Here is a 20,899-nt window from a genome sequence, read left to right as displayed (position 1 = left end):
ACAAGCATGTAAGACCCTTCCTCCTACCCCACCCCATTGCCTCTCAGCTCATTGAAATCAGCTTCTTATGAGCACCTCTAACTTCGATGTCATTTGCATCTGGGGAAGCCGGGCCTCAGACAGGCCAAGGGGCTGGACTACACTTGACCGGGCCCTGCCAGGACACCAGGCTGAGAACAGTCCCTGCAGCCCCTCTGCAGGGGTGGCTGTGATGAGCACTGGGGAACAGGACTCCCCCGGGGGTGGTCCTAAAACTGGCATCACCGAATAAAATCTTTAAAAAAGGGGGGGGGGGGGCGCCTGGGTGGCTCAGTCGTCAAGCGTCTGCCTTCGGCTCAGGTCATGGTCCCGGGGTCCTGGGATCAAGCCCCACATCGGGCTCCCTGCTCCGCGGGAGGCCTGCTTCTCCCTCTCCCACTCCCCCTGCTTGTGTTCCCTCTCTCGCTGTGTCTCTCTCTGTCAAATAAATAAATAAAATTTTCAAAAAACACAGAACAACAACAACAACAACAACCAGCATCACCTCCCGGGGCAGTGGACTAACAGCGTTGAGGGGCTGTTTATTCTTCCTGAACGTTCCGCCGTCTGGCAGCCCTTGCTCCCTGGCAGGGACAACGTGGCCTCAGCCGTGCAGGAGACAGCGCAGCCTGTCCCTGCACCTGCTAAGCTGGTCCACATGCTCGTTTTGAACTTCAGGTTCACAGAGGTTTTTGTTTGTGCTTGGAGAGGCTGCCTGCACGGGTTCCGGCCTGGTGGCTGCGATTGCTCTGGAAAGTTCCACAGGTCTGCACCTGGGGCTCCCTGGGCTCCAGGTGGCCCCTCCTGCCACCTCCTGACCTGGTTCGCCTGCAGCCTGAGGGTCCTCAATCGTACGACAGAGATGGTCCCTCAGGTGAGGACAACCGCACCTCCGTCCTGCTCATATAGGCAGAGCCCCGCGACACCCAGCAGCTACCGAAGTTGCGGGCGGGTTTCCTCTGCGGCCCCCTTGGCGGTCGGGCGTCTGTGCAGAACAGGGCAGACTCACATGCCTGCTCCCTTGAGGGCGCTGAGGCCTCCAGCTGAGGCCTCCAGAGGTCCTGCCCACACCCACAGTGCTCCAGGCCCCGCCTGGGAGATCACGAGGCCTTCCAGGAGGCGGTGGCCTGAGGATTATCTTCAGTTCCACCTGAACAAGGCTCTGCTAAACGGGAGGATGCACAGGCCAGAGAAAGGCCACCCAGGCCCTCGGGAAGGGGCCTTTCCACACCCACTGGCCCTGGGTGCCCATCACTCACTGCCTGCCTGCAGGGGTTCCCGCCAGCGCCCCCGCCAGGCCTCCTTCGCTCCTGCGTCTGCCGAGCTTGGGAGGCAGGTTCTGGCTGGGGCCCCTTCCCACGTCCCTTGGTTTCACTGCTGTTTGGAGCCCACCTTCTGCAGGACGGGGGGAGGGGCTGACATGGGCAGAGAGGCCGCTCCAGGAGGGTTTCTGAGGCTGTTGCTGGGCTGGAGGCTGGGCAGGGGTGCAGCAGGACGCTGGGTCTGGGCCCAGGAGACAAACAATTCCCTGTGTCACCTCAACCCGGTACAATTTAAACAGAACAAATGTATCCAACACAGATTTCAAATGTCAAAACATTTAAGACACCACACCTCGCTGAGCACAGGCAGTAGAAACTGGCCCCTCGGAGGGCCAGGTGGGAGCTGTAAGCAGTGGGCCGGGGCCCAGCTCGTGGCCTACAGGGTCCGGTCGGAGGCCCCCCCCCCCCCGCCCCCCGCCCCCCGCCCCCGCTGGAGGAGGGCCAGGCCCTTGCTGCTGAAGTCCGGAGTGAGGAGCGGCCTCACCCTGGCGGGCCTGCCCTGATCACAGGCTTGGGCCAGCACGGGCTGCCAGAGGGCGGAATGCCCTTTCCTCCGTGGCCCCCGCCCCTCCAGCCTGGAGACCGAGACTGAATCTGGATTGTGGGGGCCCCGGGGACACACCTGACCGTTAGGGCTTGCCTTCTCTTGCCGAAGCTCACGGCATGGATGGGGGCTCCTTCCTGCACTCTACCCCCCACTTCTGGGAACAGGGGAGCAGCCCACCCTCTCACAACGAGCAAACAGGACCACGTCCCGTGAGCCTCATGCACGATCTCTGGGAATGCTGCAGATGTTACCACAGGAGGGCAGGAAGGCTCGGGTGCGGGAAGCCAGGGCCTCCCCAGACAGGCAGGTGCAGACGTGGGTGCCATGCCTTTGTCCCAATAACACATAAGACCTGGGAACAGACAGGCTGGTTCTAAAATTCAAAGAGAAACAAATAATGTAGGAACAGCCAGGAAAGTTCTGGAAAGAAAGAGCGATGGGTCAGTACCAGATGGGGAGGCATCAACTTGCCACCCACTTACCAACGACCCGACACACGAAACAGAGACTCTGAGAACGGTTTGGCACAGATAAATGGATGGACAGAGAGATGGGCAGCACAGAGAGAGGCCAGAAACGGCGCCCAAGGAGGCAAAGTGCAGCATCTAAGCAAGAGGGAGAAGGTGGGTGACCACCTGCAAAGCTAGGGCCTGCGGCCTCTGCGCCCTTCCCGGGACCTCCCCTCTGCTTCCCTGAAACTGCCCACCCCTCTACCCAGCGGTCCACCTTCCCGCAGGCCTTTTATTCAGGAAAAAGACATGACCTTTTTGTCCTGCTGAGCTTGCAGGAGTGAGGGAAGATGCCCTTGTAACCTTTGGTACCATTTTCCCACCTTGCGGGGAGACCTGCCCAGGATGAAGCCCGAGTGGGAAGAGGGCACCCATGGCGTCGCTCGAGCTCCTGGATCCAGCCGTTTGCAGCCACTGCTCCCAGACTTTCAGTTTTTCTTGAGCAAAATAAAGGTTTCTTTGTTCCCCTTAGGACAACCTGAATTGGTTCCCGAAACTTGTACCTGAACTCACAGAGATCCTACAGCAAAAAAATCCAGATGGAGCAAAGATTAAAATCTAGAAATTAAGGCCAGAAAACTACTAGAAGAATCGTGGAAATCTTACATTTCATCACGTATATTAAACTGTTGGAGTTTGAGGAATAAAGTCGTCCAGGCTCCGCTATAAAGTTTTGCCGTAAAAAAATCAATGATGGAAAAAAATCAATTTTCTCAGCTCTGGGAGAAATTCCTGTCCTACCTCGCCTCCACACATCCCCGTGACCCGGCCCCGGCCCCCCTGCCTCACTCTCCCTTCAGACTGAGCGGCGTCGGGGTGCACCCAGACAGCCCCGGAGGAAGCGGATTCCAGAGCTGGAGCCTCCAGACACCCCCCATCCCAGCGCCTGCCCTCCATCCCCGTGGCCCTGACTGACCGCTGGGCAAGCTCTGGCCACAGCAGGCAGCCTGCTTGGGGGCCGACAGGTCCTGAGTTTGGGTGCCGCCCCGCCTCCCTCCTTCCCTCCCCTGCCTCTGGGCTCCGCAGCCCAGGCCAGAGCAGGAAACTCCCGAGGCGGGCAGGGGTCCAGGAAGCAAGGGCGCCTGGGGGCGTTTGGGTATGGGGTTGGGGGCTGTGCACCTTGGCCTCAGACAGACCTGGTTGTCCACTGGCTGTGAGCTGTGCCTTTGGGCAGTTCCAGAATGGCCCCTCAGACTCGGCTTTCTCATTTCGGAAAGGGGGACAGTACAGATGCTCAGCTGAGTGCTGCAAGCTTGGTCCTTCCTCGGGGTGCCCAGGATGTTACTGGGAGAGCCGAGGAAGCCAGGTGGGTGGGCTTCAGCATGGGGACTGCGCCAGGATGCTCCGAGGCGCCGGCATGGCCAGCGCCTGAGGACGCGGGGCCGGTCTCTGACTCCAGCACCTCATCGGGGGATGGAGTGCAGCCATGAAGCAATAAAGAGAAGGTGTGCATTTAGGGCCAGCAGGTCTGCCGGGAAGGGGGTGCTGACCCCCATGGCAGGCTGGCAGGCAGGTGAAGGGCACCACGGTGGGTGCAGGGAGCCTAGCCCGGCCCCGGGCCCTCAGTCAGCGAGGGGGTCCTCCCCTGAGACCCCTCTCCTTCCACCTTCCAAAGGCCTACTCCCACTTGCTCACTTCCTCTGAAGAATAATCTTTTGTTTTGTACGGCAGCCCATTTCCTCTACTTCATCCCATGTGTTAAATAAAGAGATGGGCCCTGGGCTCACACTGCTTCCAGGCTCAACAACCAGCTGTGGTGTGTGGGAAGGCACAACGCACAGCTGGGTTCGGCTTCTTGTCCAAACCCCCCAAGGCAGAGCCTGCGGGGACCTCCTCAGCTGGCTGGGCAGACGAGCGGCCCCGGCTAGGCCCAGGCTCACGGGTGACCCAGGCCAGACTTCAGGTGGAACAGAATCCTCCTCAGACCCAGCAAGTATGGCAAAGGAGAAAAGACCCGCCACGCTCCGCCCTCGTCAGTCGCCGCAAAGCAGGCACAGTGACGTAAGTCATTCCAGAGTCCTGGTGTGTCCTCATCCCTCAGAGCAGCCTTGCTTGGCGAGCAAAAACCCAGGGACAGCACAATGCCCACCCTCCGGGCTGGCTGGAAGCCACGGCACATCTACACCGTGAGCCACTCTGTTGGCATCAGGAATGAGTCTGACCGGGCGTGCCAGGGTTGAGTGAAGAGAGCAAAAGCACAGAGGTGCTAGTGTGAAGTAAGGAGACCGTTCCCAGGAGGGGACCCCAACAGAGGCCAACACGGGCTGCCTCGGGGGGGAGGGCTGGGAGGCTGGGAGGCCCCTGTCCCCTCCTCAACTGAGGGCACAGGAATGGAATACATGGGGCACGTGGTTTGCTTCTCCTACATCTGTGTCCCGTGACAGGGGCCAGCGGTCCTTGCCCCCATGGTCACATGAAAACCACACATGCTCCTCCAGGACTGGGAAGGGCTGGAGGCATAAGGGGCCAGATCCCAGTGGGTAGGTCCTCATTTCGGGGGTGGGCCAAAGATAAGAAAAGGGTCTCTCAAGGTGACACGGCCCAGAATTTCCCATTCCTCATCTAACAAGCACCTTGACACTCCAGACGCGGCTGGGATCCAGAATTCAAAAGATCTGCCACCCAGCAGGGACAGCTACCCGTGGGCATGCATCTGGAAAACAGGACAGACCAACGCTGAGCTGCACACTGCTCTGTGGGTCCGTGCTGGCCACAGGCCTGAGCTTCTGGGGAGGAACTGCTGACATTTTTGAGCCAACAGGTGGAAGACCAGGGGAGAAGATAGGGTGTGTGACCTGGAGAGGCCATGTGAGTCATGTTTAGTGTCTGAAAGGCCACCACAGGGAGGAGGACTCCATGGGTCAGGGGCCTGCTTCAGGCTATAGATCTCGACCCAACACCATCCATCCCACCACTGCTATAGCTCTAATAAGCAGACATTGGCTCAATATAAAAGGGACATTTTGAGCCCCTCTAGCTTCCCTTTTCTAGTTGATACACAGACTTTAGCTAAGCATGAACGGAACGCTTGCCATGAGCCAGACAGCAAGCTCAGTGCTCTGCAGGTACTTCATCGAATACGCACATCGATTTAACAAGGTAGAAGCTATCGGTATTCTCACTTTACAGAAGAAGCAACCCAGATCCAGCTATGAGCCCAGACCCAGTTCGACCCACAGCTGGAGTGCTTGCCTCCCACATCACGGGGCCGTTTTATAGGCAGGGAGCAGATGAAAGGAACATGCATCCCCTGGGTATGGGCAAGAGCCAGACTAGGGTACGAGGACCTCATCCTCATCAGTGAAGCTTTGCTGGACACATGCCCTGCCCTCAACTGCCCAGAGAGAACACTGTTTTTGGGTGACTGTGAATTTCTGAGAACGACTTCTAGTCCAAAGCTCATGACTCCTTGGTGATCTCTCAGGGCTGAACCTCTGTCCATTTCTGTCTCCTTTCTTTGATCTACCTTCTGCTCCGCCGTGGTCCCCATGCTCCTCTAGGGCTTGGGTCTCCTGGGAGAAGTTGGACCAGAGTTCCTGGGGACTCACAGGGAGGGAATGATCCAGCCCAGGAAGCTGGGGGTTCAGCACCATGGTCAGAGCCATCAAAGCCCCTGGCTGCACTGGGGACCTGGGGTGGGGTAGACCTGGTGGGGGAGACCAGGAGGGAGGGGCTGTGGTGGGTGGGCCTTGGCTGGCTGGGGTGAGGATCCTGGGGGGGGGGCGACCCCAAGCCAGCTAGGAGTAGGCGCCATCAGGAACACCCCAGCCCATCTCTAGACCCTTCCTGTCCTGATGAGGGGCAGGTGAGCACCTGTAACCTGTGTGGGAGGCGCTCCCCCCACCCCTCCCACTGCTCCTGCAGTCTGAGAGTGAACCTGGAGAAACAGAACCCCCCCTGCCCTGGAAGCACATCCTGTCTGCTCCTGGCTGTGCTGCTGCGCTGGCACCAGCTGGGCTGCTGGGAGACCCTCAATCGGATTAGGGAAATAGCCTTCCCAATTTGCCTGTCCCTTCCTGGGGGTAGGGAGGCATCCTCCAGGAGGAGCAGGATGGCCCCTCCCCGGGCAGCACACAGGAGGGGCACTGGGGGCCTGGCCTTGGCTCAGAGGTGGGGGACTCATTAGCCTCACGGTAGCTGGTGTGGGGAGCTGCCTCTCAGTCGTGCCGGCCCCTCTTGAAACCACACAGAAGCCATCTGCATGGTGCAGCAAGCTGTCAGGGGTGTGGGCTGAAGGCCTGTTTGCCATGTTTTCAAATATCTGTTGGCTGAAAAGCCCATGAGGATGTTCAAATCAGTGGGACATCTGCTAAGTGGCAACACACAGGTTTTAAAAATCCTTGACAAGGATAGGCGGCAGAATAGTGAGCCGTGAGCAGGTGCGGGGCCGTCTGACCCAGGAGCACGGCCCCCGCTTTTGTGCCTGACAGAATGTGGGCAGGAAGGTGCCTTAGTGGTCACCTAACACACGGACACCGTGGTCCACGTGGGGTGTGCCCGGCTCTTGTCTCTATCTGCGCCTCACACCATGATGGCGACTGTTTTCTTGCCGTGGCAAAGTCTCTGGTAGGATGGCTCCCAGTTTGTAAGAATTCAAATAGGAGCTGAATTTGACCAGGTTTGCTAAGCCTTTTGTGTGCGTTTTTCTAATGTGTAGGGCATTAATTCGACTCTGAGGGATTACACGTGGTGCCAACTCTGCACAGAGTATTCTGAAGACTTTGCATGTGCCTTTGACAGAGATCAAGCATCAGAGCTCTGCTCCGTGCCAGGAAAACGTGGGAACCTGGTCTCGATCAAGACCCCGGGCGGGGTGGGGGGGGCCGCACATGGGTGCCGGGGGGAGGGTTTCCAGGGAGTTCAGCGGGCCCCTCAGCTGTGCCTGGGGGTGGGGCTCGGAGACACGGGGAGCTCATGTGCTGTAGGGCAGAGAGTTCGAGCCCGAGCTGGAGCAGGCATCAACAGCACCTCAGCAGCATGGTCAGGAGAGCCGTGTGGAGCCGTCTTCTGCTCTGCTCTGCTCTCCGTGCTGCTGGCATGGCCGGCAGATGAACCGGCACCCCACGACCTTCAGTGTTTTCTCGCCACATAATTGTGTGGGCAGTTCAGCAAATATCCTGTTCCTTCCCAATTTCGAATTACCGTCCCCCAGCAGAGTTGGCCACTGTGCTCCCGTGGACATCTGGTATGTGCCCAGCGTCTCCGCTCCTTGCAATAGAATTAGCGCTCTGTCCCTGCTTTAGGTGAATCTGATTATGGTGGACCCGGAGTGGGTGGCCGGTGTGAGGGAGGAGGGCCGGGAGCAGCCACCCACTCCCCCGAGCCCAGCCAGGGCTGTGCGTGGTTCTGCTTTCTCCCCACGCTGACCAGCTTCTGGGCCTGGCGGGGGCCCCCGTGCTCTGGCTTCCCTCCCAGCAGCGATAGTTCACGCTCCCTCAGCCAGGCGTCCTCTGGGGCCTCCACCCGGGATGGCTGTGACCTCAGGAGTGGGGGCGGGACCCCCCCAGCCCCACTCAACGAACGCCTGGCTGTAGGTCTTAGCTAAGTAAGCAGAAACGCCGGCCGCCCAGTTACCCCGAAGCAGGCCCCCCGACGACCATTCTTCCTTCCGGCCCTGAGAGAACGTGGCCACGTGACCAGCGGGGGCCTACTCCACTTCCCTCCTTTCAGCCACGGACTCTGAAACAGTAAACAGGCCTGGCGGACGCGCCGTCCTCTGTGCCGGAGATGGCCGCTGTGGCCAGAAGGGCCCAACTTTCTGTTTCTAGATACTGAAGAGCGAGGCAGCCAGGATTTGGGCCGGGCCATTCTCAGGCTGGGCCTGTTTCTTGTCTGTAAAGAAGGGGGTGGGCTGGTCCATCTTGAAGACTCTGGTCCTCAGGAATGGGGACGGTCCAGGCTGGGCATGGCTGGAGGACCAGGGCAAACGTGGTCCGTGGCCTCCAGCTCCCGTGGACAGAAGGGTGGCTTGCCGGAAGGACCCCGCCACCCTGGGCCGTGGACGCCTGGCGCGGTCAGCACTCTGAGCCCACGAGAGCCCCAGGGAAGCCTCACTGTCCTGAGAGCCGAGACTCGCGGCGGGAGGGTTTGCCGAGACGGGCCAGCAGCTCTTCTTTCTCTTGCAGGAGTGCAGCGGCAGCTGAGGTCGTGTGAGGGGACCAGGCTGTGAGTGGGGCCTCCCTGTGACTCAGGCTGTCAGCTGGATACAGGCCCAGGGCAGCGGCTTCTTCCCAGCTCGGGAGCCACAGGCTGGAGCAGCCTGCCCTGGCGTCTCCTCTTGGAATGTCTCCGCACCCAGGGCTGCCCCTCCCTCGTGTCTACCCACACCCTCCTGGGTTCATCAGCCCACCCTCCGTCCTCCGAATGCACCTTGTCTGCCCTTCATGGGCATTTATTGAGTACCTGCTGTATGCAGGGCACTCTGCACAGACTGAGGCGGGTGTGGAGGAACACACACGGCTCAGTGGTGGGCATGAGGCAGTCTGGTGGGGACAAGGGGCCGTTTTCTGGGGGAGGAATCTTTATGCAGCGTCCTGAGAGATGAGGGGCACGAATGGGCGGCAGAAAGGAGGGGGCCCTCAGGAGCCTGCAAGGGCTGGGCGGGGGTCACATCACGGGAGGCCATCGTGGAAGCAAGCGGAGGGGATGAAGAAGTGGGTAGAGCCTGGGGGCAAGCTCTCCCGGGCCCGGAGAGTGGCCACGGCGGCCTGAGTTAGGGTGGTGTCCACAGGGATGGACGCAGTGGATGGCTGGGAGAAACTGGGGGGCTGCGGCAGGACCCAGGGATGGGTGGCTGTGGGGGAGTGGCAGGCAGGAGGCAGTCAGCATGAGGCCAAGAGGGGACCCTGGTGAGACTCTCGGCCTCTCAGGCCGTACAGTGGCTGGCTGCACCTGGGCGGCGGGTCTCCTCCTGCTTTGATAACCCCCATGTGGGCGTCTTCACTCTAATGCCCCCCCAGGTTAGAGGTCCTCCCTCACGGCCTCCTCCAACCCAAGGTGAGTGTCCTTCTTGTGCGAATGTCTCAGCAGAGAGGCTTTCCCTGGCGTCGGACAAGCCGGTCTTCCCAGAGGCCGCTGCCCCGGAGCTGTCTGCAGGCTGTCAGCGTCCGTCCCCCGCAGCGACTCCCATACGAGGCGTTCGTGAAATAGGATTTGTTCTGCATAAGTCAGAGAAAACTGCAGCATGGGGCTCTCGGAGCTGCCCCGGCAGCCGAGCCTGCACAGCGGGAGGATGTGGGCAGAGGTGGGCAGAGGGCGCGAACTCACTGCCTCCGTTTGCCCCTGCGACGTGCACTGGGAGCCCCAACAGGCTGCGGCCGCAGGGACCCTGTCCTGCTCCTGCCGTTGCTGGCACACCTCCCGCTATGGAGGCAGGTGCAAACCGCAGCCTCCGGGAGGTCCATTCCAGGTGTGCGGCGGTCTGGGGGCTTTTACCCAGACTCCTTCGGGGCGATCTGCTGCCGCCCTGGCGATCCCAGCCCCTACCCATCCCGGTGAGATGAGTTTTCTCTGGCGGCTTTGGCCTTGGCCTCCCGGTGCACTGGCTTCCTGTGCCGGCTGTGCCGGTGGGCAGAGCGCACTCGCAGGTGCTGATGTGGTCACTGTGTAGCGGTCAGTGCCAGAGGTCTCAGCTTCCTGTGGCCAGTCTGTGGCTCTCCCAGCAAATTCAGCCACAGGGAGACAAAGTCTCACTGACACAGAAGCTACAGGGGAAAACCCACAGCTCTGCGGGGACTCAGTGGGGACAGAGCGTTCCCACAACTGGAAAAACGACTTGGAAGCCACCCTCTGGGCTGCAAGACATCTGATCAATGTGACTGTTTCTGCACAATTCCCACGCCCGGGTCTGGCCCTCTGTGCCTGCTCTGTCCCCAGCCAGTCGGCTGCCACTGGCCCCCACATGCCCCGAGGTGGCACACTTGCCCACCCGCATCTTTGCCATCCTCGGGACATCCCGGGGTCCTGAGAGCCGAACTTCTTAATTGTCACGGGCAGCCCCGGCCTTGCGGTGTCCTCTTGGGGCCAGGCGCTCCCCTAGACATCCCAGGCCATGACGCAACTGTCACGGGTCCCTCCACTAACAAGACTGTGCCATGAACGCACCAGCTGGTGGCCCACGGAGGAGGGTCCTCCAAGACTGCTGACGGTTTCCCTCACCCTGAACACACACCTTTTGCAATGTAGCTGGCCACTCCTACCACTAAGACACAGAGTCTGTGGCCCATGCCCTTGCTGGCCTGGCTCTGACCTGGGACATGCAGTGGGAATGCCACCTTCTGAGCCAGGCCTCATGTTTCCCGCTCTCAAACCCTGATTTGTCTCCTGGACAGTGAGGCCTAGGCAAGAGCCAGCCCAACCTGCAGACAGGTGAGTGAGGCCGTCTCGGACTCATCTGGGCCCGTGGATGAGTCATCTCCAGATGACAGCAGCCACGGAAGTGAGCCCAGCTCAGACCAGCCAAAGGAACACCGGCAATGTCACTGTTGGAGCCAACAAGCTTCGGGCTGCTCGTTACACGGCAGGGGCTAGCTGAGGCACTGTGTGCTTTTTGATTTATCAGCCCCACCACTACATTTGCTCTTTGGAGAGAAACACCCCTAGTGTAAGTAAAACACACCCCCTCCCCAGGTGCTGACAAGAGGACCCGAGGAGGCAGGGAGGAAGCAGGGCATCGCAGCTGACTGCACTGTCCTACCCCAGAATCTGGGGGCTGGTTTTGTAAAGATGACTCATGGCACCTGTGCTGTGTCACCTCCCCCCCCCCGGTGGTGCCACCGAGCCGGGGGGAGGGGCACGAAGGAGGACAGGGGACGGTTTTCCTTCGTTTTTATTTCCTGTGAAGAGGGGCTCATCCATGGCCCTGACTTCCTGAAGAAGCAGCACCGTGTCATTAAACCTTGAAAGAGGAGAGCCAGCTCTCTGCTGGTGGGTCAAACTCAAGTGTGAAATCCAACACATGTGAGCCCCAGGCAGCCGAGCCCAGGGCGGGGGGAACGGGTGGGCCTGGGCCCTTCAAGAGGCCTGTGGTTTGCTGATGTCTAAGGGGGCTCTTCCCTCAGTCCCTACATTCAGCAACTGTTGGTTCATGCTCATGGCTCTTGTCATGTGCATTTGTGTGTCTGTGTGTGCATGGGTGTCTGAGTGTTTCTGTGTGTGTACACGTGTGTGTATGCACGTGCTGGGACTATGTGTGTGTGCATGTGTGTCTCTGGGTGTGCCTGTGTGTGTGAGCCCACGTGTGCTTAGCTCCCATACGTGTTCCTGTTTTGCTTCGGCTCACGCAGAACCAGGGAAGTCACTTGAACATGGAAGTGTGTCACGATGGTGAGGGGCCTGGGGGCCTGGGCCTCCTGCCTTCATTCTGTTGCCCTCCAGATTCTGAGCAGAGACCCTGTCTCCTGAACCAGGCTGCCGTCGAAGGGACGTGTTTCAGAACACACTTTCCCTGCAGTGAGTACGTGGGCTTTCGTAATCATGCTGGTTTCTGTTGAGGGACCGACACCTGCAGATCAAGGGGGTAAGGGCCAGGCTCTGAAAACCAGGCTCTGCCGTCAGGAGCGCAGTTGAACACAGGTCCAAATCTGGGTGCAGACCAGACCCCCGTCAAGAAAACTGAACCCAAAACAGGAATTGGCTGGAGCCCCAGTTCTTGGGCAAACCCTCCCCTCATTCGCGCTCCCGGCTGGGGGCCGCCCGGCTCCACTCACAGCCTCACAGGCCCCTGCCCGGCGTTCCGTCCCCTGTCCATCCCGAGCATTTCCTCTTTCACCCTCTGACGCCAGCCTTAGGGGTGTACTTGCCTCACGTGACCCGGAGGGGAGCAAACCTGCCACAGACTGAAGGGTGTGTCCCCCAGATTCATATGCTGGAATCTAGCTCCCAAGGACATGGTGTAAGGAGGTGAGGCCCTCAGGGGTGATTAGGTCATGGGGGTGAAGCCCCCATGATGGGATGGGTGTCCAGGGAGCTCTTGTGCCCCTTCCACTGCGTGAAGACACAGCGAGAAGCCACCATCACGATCAGGGAGTTGGGCTCTTGCCAGACACCGGGTCCACTGGTGTCCTCACTTTGGACCTCAGCCTCCAGAGTTGTGGAGCCTCCAACATGTGTCTGTTGTCGAGAAGCCCCTGGTCTCTGTCGGAACGGCTAGAGCGGACGGACGGAGCAGACGGACGGAGCAGATGGAGACAGCTCCGAGTGGTTGTGAGCCTGCCAACGGAGCTGTCTCAGGGCCTGCCTGGGAAGCAGGGGGCATGGGAGCCACTGTCCCCCCATGCAGGTCGGAGGCCGCCCGTGGAGGCCCCCCAGCCTTGTGGGGAGGCTGTTCCCTGAGCCAGCATCTCATCCTGGGGCCACTCCTGTGGAGTTTTATCTCCTTCCTAATAAGGTGTTTGTCAGAGAGACACAATTGGTACGTTTGTTACACTTGGGAGCGTTTCAAGTAACACTGGGGTCTTTGTTGCCAAGCGGGGATGTAGCTGATGCGCCGCCTCCATGGAAAGCACAGAGGCATTGGCTCTGTCCCTGCCTGGCGCTGCCCCAGGCGCCCACCTCTCCCACCTGCCGCCGTGATGGCGATCTGCCTAACTGCCCAGGGCTGGCCGGGGTGCAGGACTGTTTGGAGCTCCGGGTGCGGACAGGACCACGTGGGCACAGGCGGATCTCTCTGGCACAGATGGAGACGGGCTCGTCGTCTCCCCTGGGCGCCCGGGTGAGCCGGTCCGGTGTGGCCTGAGCACCCAGGTAGGAGTGGGACAGGCTGGACGGAGAGCTCGCATTTCTTCTGGTCGGCATACGGCTGCTTGCGATGGGACATGTGCGCGTTGCTGCCCCCACCATAGTTGGCTGTGTGGGGACAGGGCCTGGCCCCCGCGAGCCACCGAAGGGCTTCCTGTGTGAATGGACAGAGATGAGGGGCTGTCCGCTCAGGCCCCCGTGACAAAGAGCCACAGCCCGAGTGGCTTACAAAGAACACAGCTCTGGACTTTGGAGTCTGAGATGAGGGCTCTGGTTATGGACGGCCCCCTGCTTGTGCCCCCAGAGGGCCCAAAGGGCAGGAGGGGACTCTGGCCTCTTCCTACAGGGGCACTAACCCCATCACAGGAGCTCCACCCCCACGGCCTGATCACCTCCCAGAGGCCCCACCTCCTGATACCATCACCCAGTGGGGTGGGTTAGTTTCAACAGATGATTTCAAGGATGGGGGAGAGAGAAGCGCAGCCCCCTGGCCCCCAGGTCACCCCCAAAACAGGATGTGTGCACAGGACATTTAAAACGGTCCATGAAAGAGTTGTGCCAGGAACTGAAGCCCTCCTATAAGAACGAAGGGGCACGAAGCCCCTTCGCAAAACACGGTAAGCACGTCAGGGGGCCCAGGACAGCCTGGGCTTGGGGCCACGCCTTCTGGGAACAGTGCTGGCCTTCTCTGCATTCCCCATGGAGCAGTGAGTGACCAGGGCCGAGTGTGCCAGGGGTTTCGCAGGGCTGGGAGGCGCCCAGGGCGTGCACCCGGGAAGGCACCCTTCACTCTTGCCCCATCACCCATCACCCCCCAGTCTCAGAAATTAGCCAGAGTTACGCCAAGGAGCTAAGCCCCGAGGACAGAATGCAGGGGAGCACCAGGGATAAGCACAGACGTGACGTCAGATGGACCTGATTCACGGCCACTTGCGGCTGTGGGTCTGACCAAATGGCGTCCCCATCTGGAAGTCTCCTGATCTGTAAGTGGGGACAGTCCCGGGAGCCCCCAGCCCAGAGGGTGGCTGTGAGGTTCAGAGTTAGCTCTGAAAACCATCACTAGTGGCCTGAGCCATCCTGAGTGGGTGGCCACAGGGCTCTCCTGAGATAATATGTCAGTGACACGTTTGCCACAATCATGTCTGCTCGGCCAGTTCAGAACTTCCCTCGTCTGCTGAGGCCCCAAGTCAAGAGTGGCTGTCCGAGGGTGGTGCCCCCCCTCCGGAGCTGCCCACCTGTGTCCTCAGCCAGGTGGCACCTGCGGCCTGGCTTCCCGACCTGGGGCACTGCAACGGAGCGAGGGACCGAGGACCACGGGGAGCCTCGGCAGGGCCTCTCTGCTCTCAGCCCAGAGAGGGGCGGGGGTGTGCCTCTCCCGCGAACCAGCTGCTTCTCTCCCCCTAATTAGCGTTAGCGACGTCCCCCCAGAGCTATGACTCTGAAGGAGCCTCCCACCGGCCGCCTTCCAAGGACTGAGGAGGCTGCTTCCCTGTCATGACTGGTGATCAAGACTCATTTTTTCTGACAGATCTCCCCGAAAGATATCCACACGCTGTTTGTGACATTTAAATTACTTGGAATTTGCAAGTCCAATGCCGGCGCGAATACTCATGGCGTGTTACCCATGCGGGTTCTCTTCTCTGAGGCTCCCAGGACTCAGCCCGCCTGGGGTGCCACGTCCTCCCGACGCCTCTGGTGGCTTATCACCAGAGAATATTCTAGAACCTGAAAGCCGCCAGAGGTCCCTTCCATGCGGCAGTCAGCGTGGTCCCCGGGGCCGCCCCACAGTGATCCCGACAGGCTGGGAGACAGAGCCCAGGAAGGGCAGGAGAGCTGGATGAGGGAACAGGAGCGGACTGCTCGGGCCTCTGCCTGACCTGCTCTTCTTCAACCATGGGAGGCTGTGAGGGGTTCTCGCGCAGACCCGGAGCTCCCCTGACCTCCGCCGTGGCTGGGCCCCTGGCGGCAGGATGAGCTGCGGGCTCCCTCAGGACACACCAGGCACTCCTCCTCCGCCACCCAACATGGAGCAGGCAGCCTCGGGGAGGCTCTCCCCATTGGCCACGGGTGCTGACCAAGGGCTGCGGGGCCCCACCTGTGAGCCTGGACAGCAGGAGAGAGCCCGGGGTCCACACCCCCAACCACGTCCGACCTTCTGTCGAGGCTGCGTGACCCGGCCAGCCCGAGCCTGAGCCGCACGATGACGGGCGCCCTCCCTTCCTGCACATGGGGCCTCTGTGCAAAACAGCTGGCAGTTCCTCAAAAATTAATAATAAACAAAAGAAATACCATGTGACCCAGCAATTCCATTTGTGGGTCTGTCCCCCAAAGAACTGAAAGCGGGGACTCCAAGAGACGTTTGCACGCCCACGTTCCCAGCAGCGCCATTCACAACAGCCAGTGGGTGCAAGCAGCCCAGGGTCTGTCCGCAGACGGATGGGTGGATGAGCGCAGTGGGGCATCCACACGGCGGGAGAGGGTTCAGCCTGAAAAAGCAAGGGAATTCTGATACCTGCTCCCACATGGGTGAACCCGTGCTGAGGGAAATAAGCCAGCCACAAAACGACAGAGACGTGGATTCTCCTTATGGAGGTCCCTGGAGGAACCAACTTCAAGGAGACAGAGATGGTGGCCACCAGGCCCTGGGGGAGGCAGGGAGTTCCCGCTTCACGGGGACAGAGTGTCGGTTCTGCAAGATGAAGAGAGTCCTGGAGATGGATGGCAGCGGCAGCCACGCAACCGTGTGAACGTGCTTAGTACCTGTGAACCGTACTCTCAAAAACGGTTAAGAGGGTGAGTTTTATGTGAATTTTACCACATTAAAAAAATTGGAAGAGAACTCCAGAATATACAAAGAACTCTTAAAATTCAACCAGAAAACAAATATCTCAAAAATGGGCGAAGGATCTGAAGAGGCACCTCATCAAAGAAGATCGACCGATGACAGCATAAGCAAAGATGCTCCACAGCGTATGCCACTAGGGGATTGCCCACTAAAACAACGAGCTAACCCGTGTGGCTAGAATAAAAACTGGCAGCACCAAACGCGGGGCAGTGGGGGTTCTCACGCGTTGCTGGTGGGAAGGCAACATGGTGTTTTGTGGCAAAACGAAACATACTCCCACCATAAGATCCAGCAACCACTCTCCTATTCACCCAAAAGAGCAGAGAACTTCTGTCCACACAAAACCCTGCACACGGATGTTTACGGCAGCTCTTCCCAGAATCGCCAAAACTTGGAAGCAACCAGATGCCCTTCGGTAGGTGGTGGGTAAACTGTGGACCATCCAGACCACAGAATATTATTCAGGGCTAAAAAGAAATGAGCTACCACCCCATGAAAACAGAGGAGGGAACAAGTGAGCGAGAGAAACCCATCCAAACAGGCCACACAGCGTTCGATTCCAACTCTGCGACACTCTGGAAAAGGCACAACTGTGGAAATGGTGAAAATATGAGTTGGCTTCTGGGTAGAATTCCATCCCCTCCTTCAGATGTTTGGAAACAGTTACTGGGTCCCCTTAGTTCCTAGTCCCCACTGCTGTTCTAGGCCCCCCCCCCGCCCATGGGGTCACCTTCCTCAGGACACACCCAGTTGCATTTAAAATGGGCACAACATTAGAGGCTTGAGAGCTAAGCCAGGAGCTGCCAGGTGCCCCCGTGTGAACAGGTGCGCCCACCCAGCCCTGACCAGACCCTGGGAACCACTGTCCTGCACTGCGCACAGGGTTCCTCTCCCCGGCCCCTTCCATCTGGGTTTGGTCTCTCTGGGGATGCGGAGCAACTCTATCCATCACGTCCACCTGACTGGGGCGGGCGGGGGTCCTTCCCCCACCCCAGGCCGCGGCCCCAGGCCAGATGGTACTGGATCAGGGGCTGGCTCCAGAGGCCCCTGGGGGGACCAAAGGCCTCTGACAGAGCTGCGGGGGAGGCCGGCCGCCCACCCCCTCCTCACCCTTCACCATCCCCGAGGCCTTGCCCTCATCCTGCCTGCCGCTGCCCACACTGACCACCCCAAGCTGAGCACCAGGACTTCCCCCTAAGACGCCCATTGCTGGGAGCAGAACCTGCCCCCCGAGGCCCTAGGAGGGGGACAGCCCTGTGGTGTGGGCCTCAGCAGCCACTGGGGTGGGGGCAGTGGGCCTGGGCAGGCAGTGCCCCCATACCTGCACAGAGCATCACCAGGAGCGCTCTTCCTGGGCCCGAGGGTGGGGACAGTCGATGGGGGGTCTCAGCATTTGTTACCACGCTTCACAGCCTGCCAGGGCAGTGTTCCCAAACCAACTAAGACCTAAACCCTAAACCTTCTATGCTCAGTAAGTTTGGGGTGTACTAGGGGCCCCCTCCCTGGCACTCAGGGGGGCACCCTGCCTGGTTTGCCCGAGACACACATCTGGGAAGCCCTCAGTCCCGGGCCCAGGGGGATTGGTCACCCTCCTCAGGGCCCCTGGGGCTGAGCTCCTGCTGCTGCCCCTCCCTCGTGCATGGCCCGCTGGGCTGAGCTCAGGTCCCACACGGGGCTCATGGACATGGTCAGCTGCCCAGCAACAGTGGTGGAGGAGGCCGGGGGAGTGGCACCCTCGGGCTGAGCCCTCTGGCTCCTTCAGCCCTCCCTGTTGCTTCTCTCCCACAACCTCCCAGCCTCACACCAAGGCCTGGGGCCCCGGCCGGTGGGTGAGTGCTGCCCCCTGCCTATAGGGGAGGAAGCTGAGGGCTTGGCTGCCTGGCTGAGGCCTAGGGCGGATGCTCGAGCCTCTCAGGCCCTCGACGGACACTTGTGCTCGTATCCACGGGGCCACGGCAGGGAGGCTGGACATGCCAGGCCACAGGCTGGGAGGCTCGAGTGGTGCTCTCCCTCCCTCGGGCATCACCACTGCAATACCTTCCACCTGACTCACCTGCCCTCCCCCCTCCCCTGGATGCATGGCCACCCCATCTCCTGGCTGGTCACGCGGAGATCCACCCGGGCTGCTGAGTGCTGCTCCCAGTGGCTGGACTTGGGCAGGGCCTGACCCCTGGGCTGTGCCTGGGTGGGGACCTGGACAGAGGTGTCCCTGGGGACGTGGAGGGCTCCTTGTTGTGGAGGGCTCATGCCTGGCCCTTCTGCAGGCCTTGCCCCGTCTGACCTGAGTCAGTCCTGGCCCACAACTCGCACACAGAGACGAGCTGGTGAGTAGACGTTATCTGCAGCGGAAGGCTCATCCTTCCCCAAGTGGAAATGGGGGCCAAGCACTGGTGGGCAGTTAAAGCCACAAATGGCTTCAAGTTTTACTGAAATGGAAACAGCTTTGCAGAAGGATGTTGAGAAATGAGCCCTCTGCCATTTTTAGAAACCAGATAGTAAAAATCTGCAAGAGCGGACTGTTGAAAACGGAAGCTTCTCTCACTTTTGCGGGTGGGCCGTCTGAGGGGTCCCCCAGCCGAGCTTCGGCAGCTTGCTGACCCCATCCGGCGGTCAGAGCTGCCTTGTCCAGCTCTGCCCTTATGACTCACTGAGGAAGCAGAGCCAGGGACGGCTCCACAGGAGCCGTGAGGTTGAGGGATGGACGGCTTCCTGGAGGAGTCGGCCCCGGGCCCAGCTGAACAGGTGGTGAACGTGGGCATCTAGAGGGAGGTGAAAGCACAAATGTCAAGGAGCCCAACCCTCCCTCCCACTGGATGAAAGCGTGGGCACTGGGAGAATACAGGGCACAGTGATCCACCCACCTTCCCAGACCTGGAAGCCGCTCACCCCTTCCTCCAGGAAGTCCTCCTTGCTGCTCCAGCTCACACTGCTCATAAGTCAATGTTGCTCTTCCTTGTCCTCACAGGGAGCCCTGAGAGGGGTGCAAGGAGTCAGACTGGTCCTGTTTGGGCTCTTACGTGCTGGGGGCTTTGGGCAATCCCAGGGCTGTGCTGTGCTGGCACCATCAGATGCCGCAGGGTGAGCGACACAGGGGGCTGGGTGCGGGGTTGCCCAGCATTGGCCACAGAGCCAGAGGCCCAGGACATAAAACATGGCAGTTCTGTGCCTTGGCCACACTGCTGGCCTTGCCCAGGAGCCAGACCCAGCTGGTCCCGGACAATCTCTCCCTGGACCCCGAGGAAGGATCCAGGCCTCTCGAATTACCTCGGGGCAGCTTCTTGGGCACCCATGCCTGCCTGCCCTGGGGCGGTGCCTCTCAGCTCCATGGTGGCCCTCGGGGAGCTCCTGCAGACGGAGGCCCTGGGCTGTGGATTCCTGGGCCTGGGGCCGTCTGCTATGAAAGCTTCCAGCCTCCCCGGATACGTGTCCTTGTGGAAACCCATGTCCAGCTGCCCCACCTGTGCAGCCTGCCGCCGTCACTCAGCCGCCAGCCCAGGGCTCAGAGCTGCTGCCCAGTGGCCATGCGTAGGGATGAGCCTCGCAGAGCAGGAGTCGGCTCCAGACCTGCCTGCTGAGTGGGCTCGGTCTCAGGGGAGGAAGCTGTGGCTCCAGGCAAGGACAACCTTGCTTCTTGTTGGTGTCAGAGGCTGCTGGTGCCTCACTGTGCTCCGGCTCTTGGACCCACCCGTTCCTGGAAACTCTGGGCCGGGGCTGGCTCAGGGAGACAGCAGGGGTGGCCGAGGGAGAGGTGCCTGCCTCAGGGACGAGTCCGAAGGGCTGTGGGGGGCCAGCATGGGTCCTCGTCGGCTGGGGGGTGGCGATGTGACCGGGTTTTGTTTCCCAACCAGATCAGATGGTCTCTCTGGGACCAATGAGCACAGGTGAGGCTGAGACCCTCGTTCCTGCCATGTACCCCCCATGAGCACCAGAGCCCACCCTCCAGCCCATCAATGTAGCCGTTTCCTGGCAGGACTCAGAGGGACCGGAGGGAGGGACCACACACTGCACCTGGTTTGCAGGCAATCTCTGTGCTGCTCACGAGCATCTGCAGCCTTGCTCAGCTGTAAGGGACAAGCTGGCCTCCTGGCTATGCTTTAGGTGGTCCCATTACTGGTAGAGAATGGCCACTTGACCCCCAAATCAGCAATCAGTAATGAAAAATAGTAATGAAGAAAGCCCTCGGTGCTTGGGAAACAGTTGGCTGGGCTTCAGCGGCCGCACTGTGTGGGATAGCTGGTTTCTCCAGGGACTGGCCTGCAGGTGGCAGGGGACAGCAGGGTCATCCTGCAGGTGGGACATGGGATGCAGAGTGAGGGGTGGCCCGGGCCTGTCACCTCCAGCCCCCAGGCCGGGCACCTCTGGGCTTTCCTTCACGAAGAGCCTGTCCTGGGCTGTCCTCTCCCACAGTGGCCGTTTCTCCAGGGCAGGAGGAATGAAGACACATTTAATTTATTGCCGATGGAAGTGAAAATCCCCGCGGGTGGGGTCCAAGCTGCTGGCCCCCCAGAGAGCCGTTCTGCTCGTGTCCTGGCATGCGCTTGGGTTGGAACCCTGGTGACTCCGGCTCACAATGTCAGGGAAAGGGGCTGGGCCATTGACCCAGGGATGCCCCATCCATCTTGTGAGTTAGTTAATAAGGTCAAGGAAGGATTCCTTTAAAACTCAGCAGGAGGTCCCCCAGAAAGGGCTGGAAGTGGTTCTAAATGCTTTAAATGCCAACACAGAAGCTCGCCCTTGGGGCTGGGATGAGGTCTCCAGTGACCGCAGCCCCTGCGCCGCTGACCCAGCTGAGTCTTGGTGGAATGTGGCTCCTTTCAGCTCCTGTCTGGTCAAGCCCTGGGGTTGGGACAGGGGAGAAGATCCTTTGGCTCTTTTGGGAGCCACTGAGGCCCAGGCAGTGGATGGGGCAGGGGTTTTGGGC

General features: G+C 60.2%; 1 protein-coding gene across 1 annotated transcript in view; it reads right to left on the bottom strand.

Moving 5' to 3' along the window:
• NTSR1 (neurotensin receptor 1) overlaps positions 1-20,899 on the bottom strand; it is a 45,785-nt gene that overhangs the window by 9,111 nt on the left and 15,775 nt on the right. The window lies entirely within an intron of this gene.

The sequence above is a fragment of the Zalophus californianus genome, chromosome 8, assembly GCF_009762305.2.
Source record: "Zalophus californianus isolate mZalCal1 chromosome 8, mZalCal1.pri.v2, whole genome shotgun sequence".
In the NCBI taxonomy this organism is placed as follows: domain Eukaryota; kingdom Metazoa; phylum Chordata; class Mammalia; order Carnivora; family Otariidae; genus Zalophus; species Zalophus californianus.
Note: the sequence above shows the minus strand (reverse complement) of the source record. Positions and strands in the feature narration are given on the sequence as shown.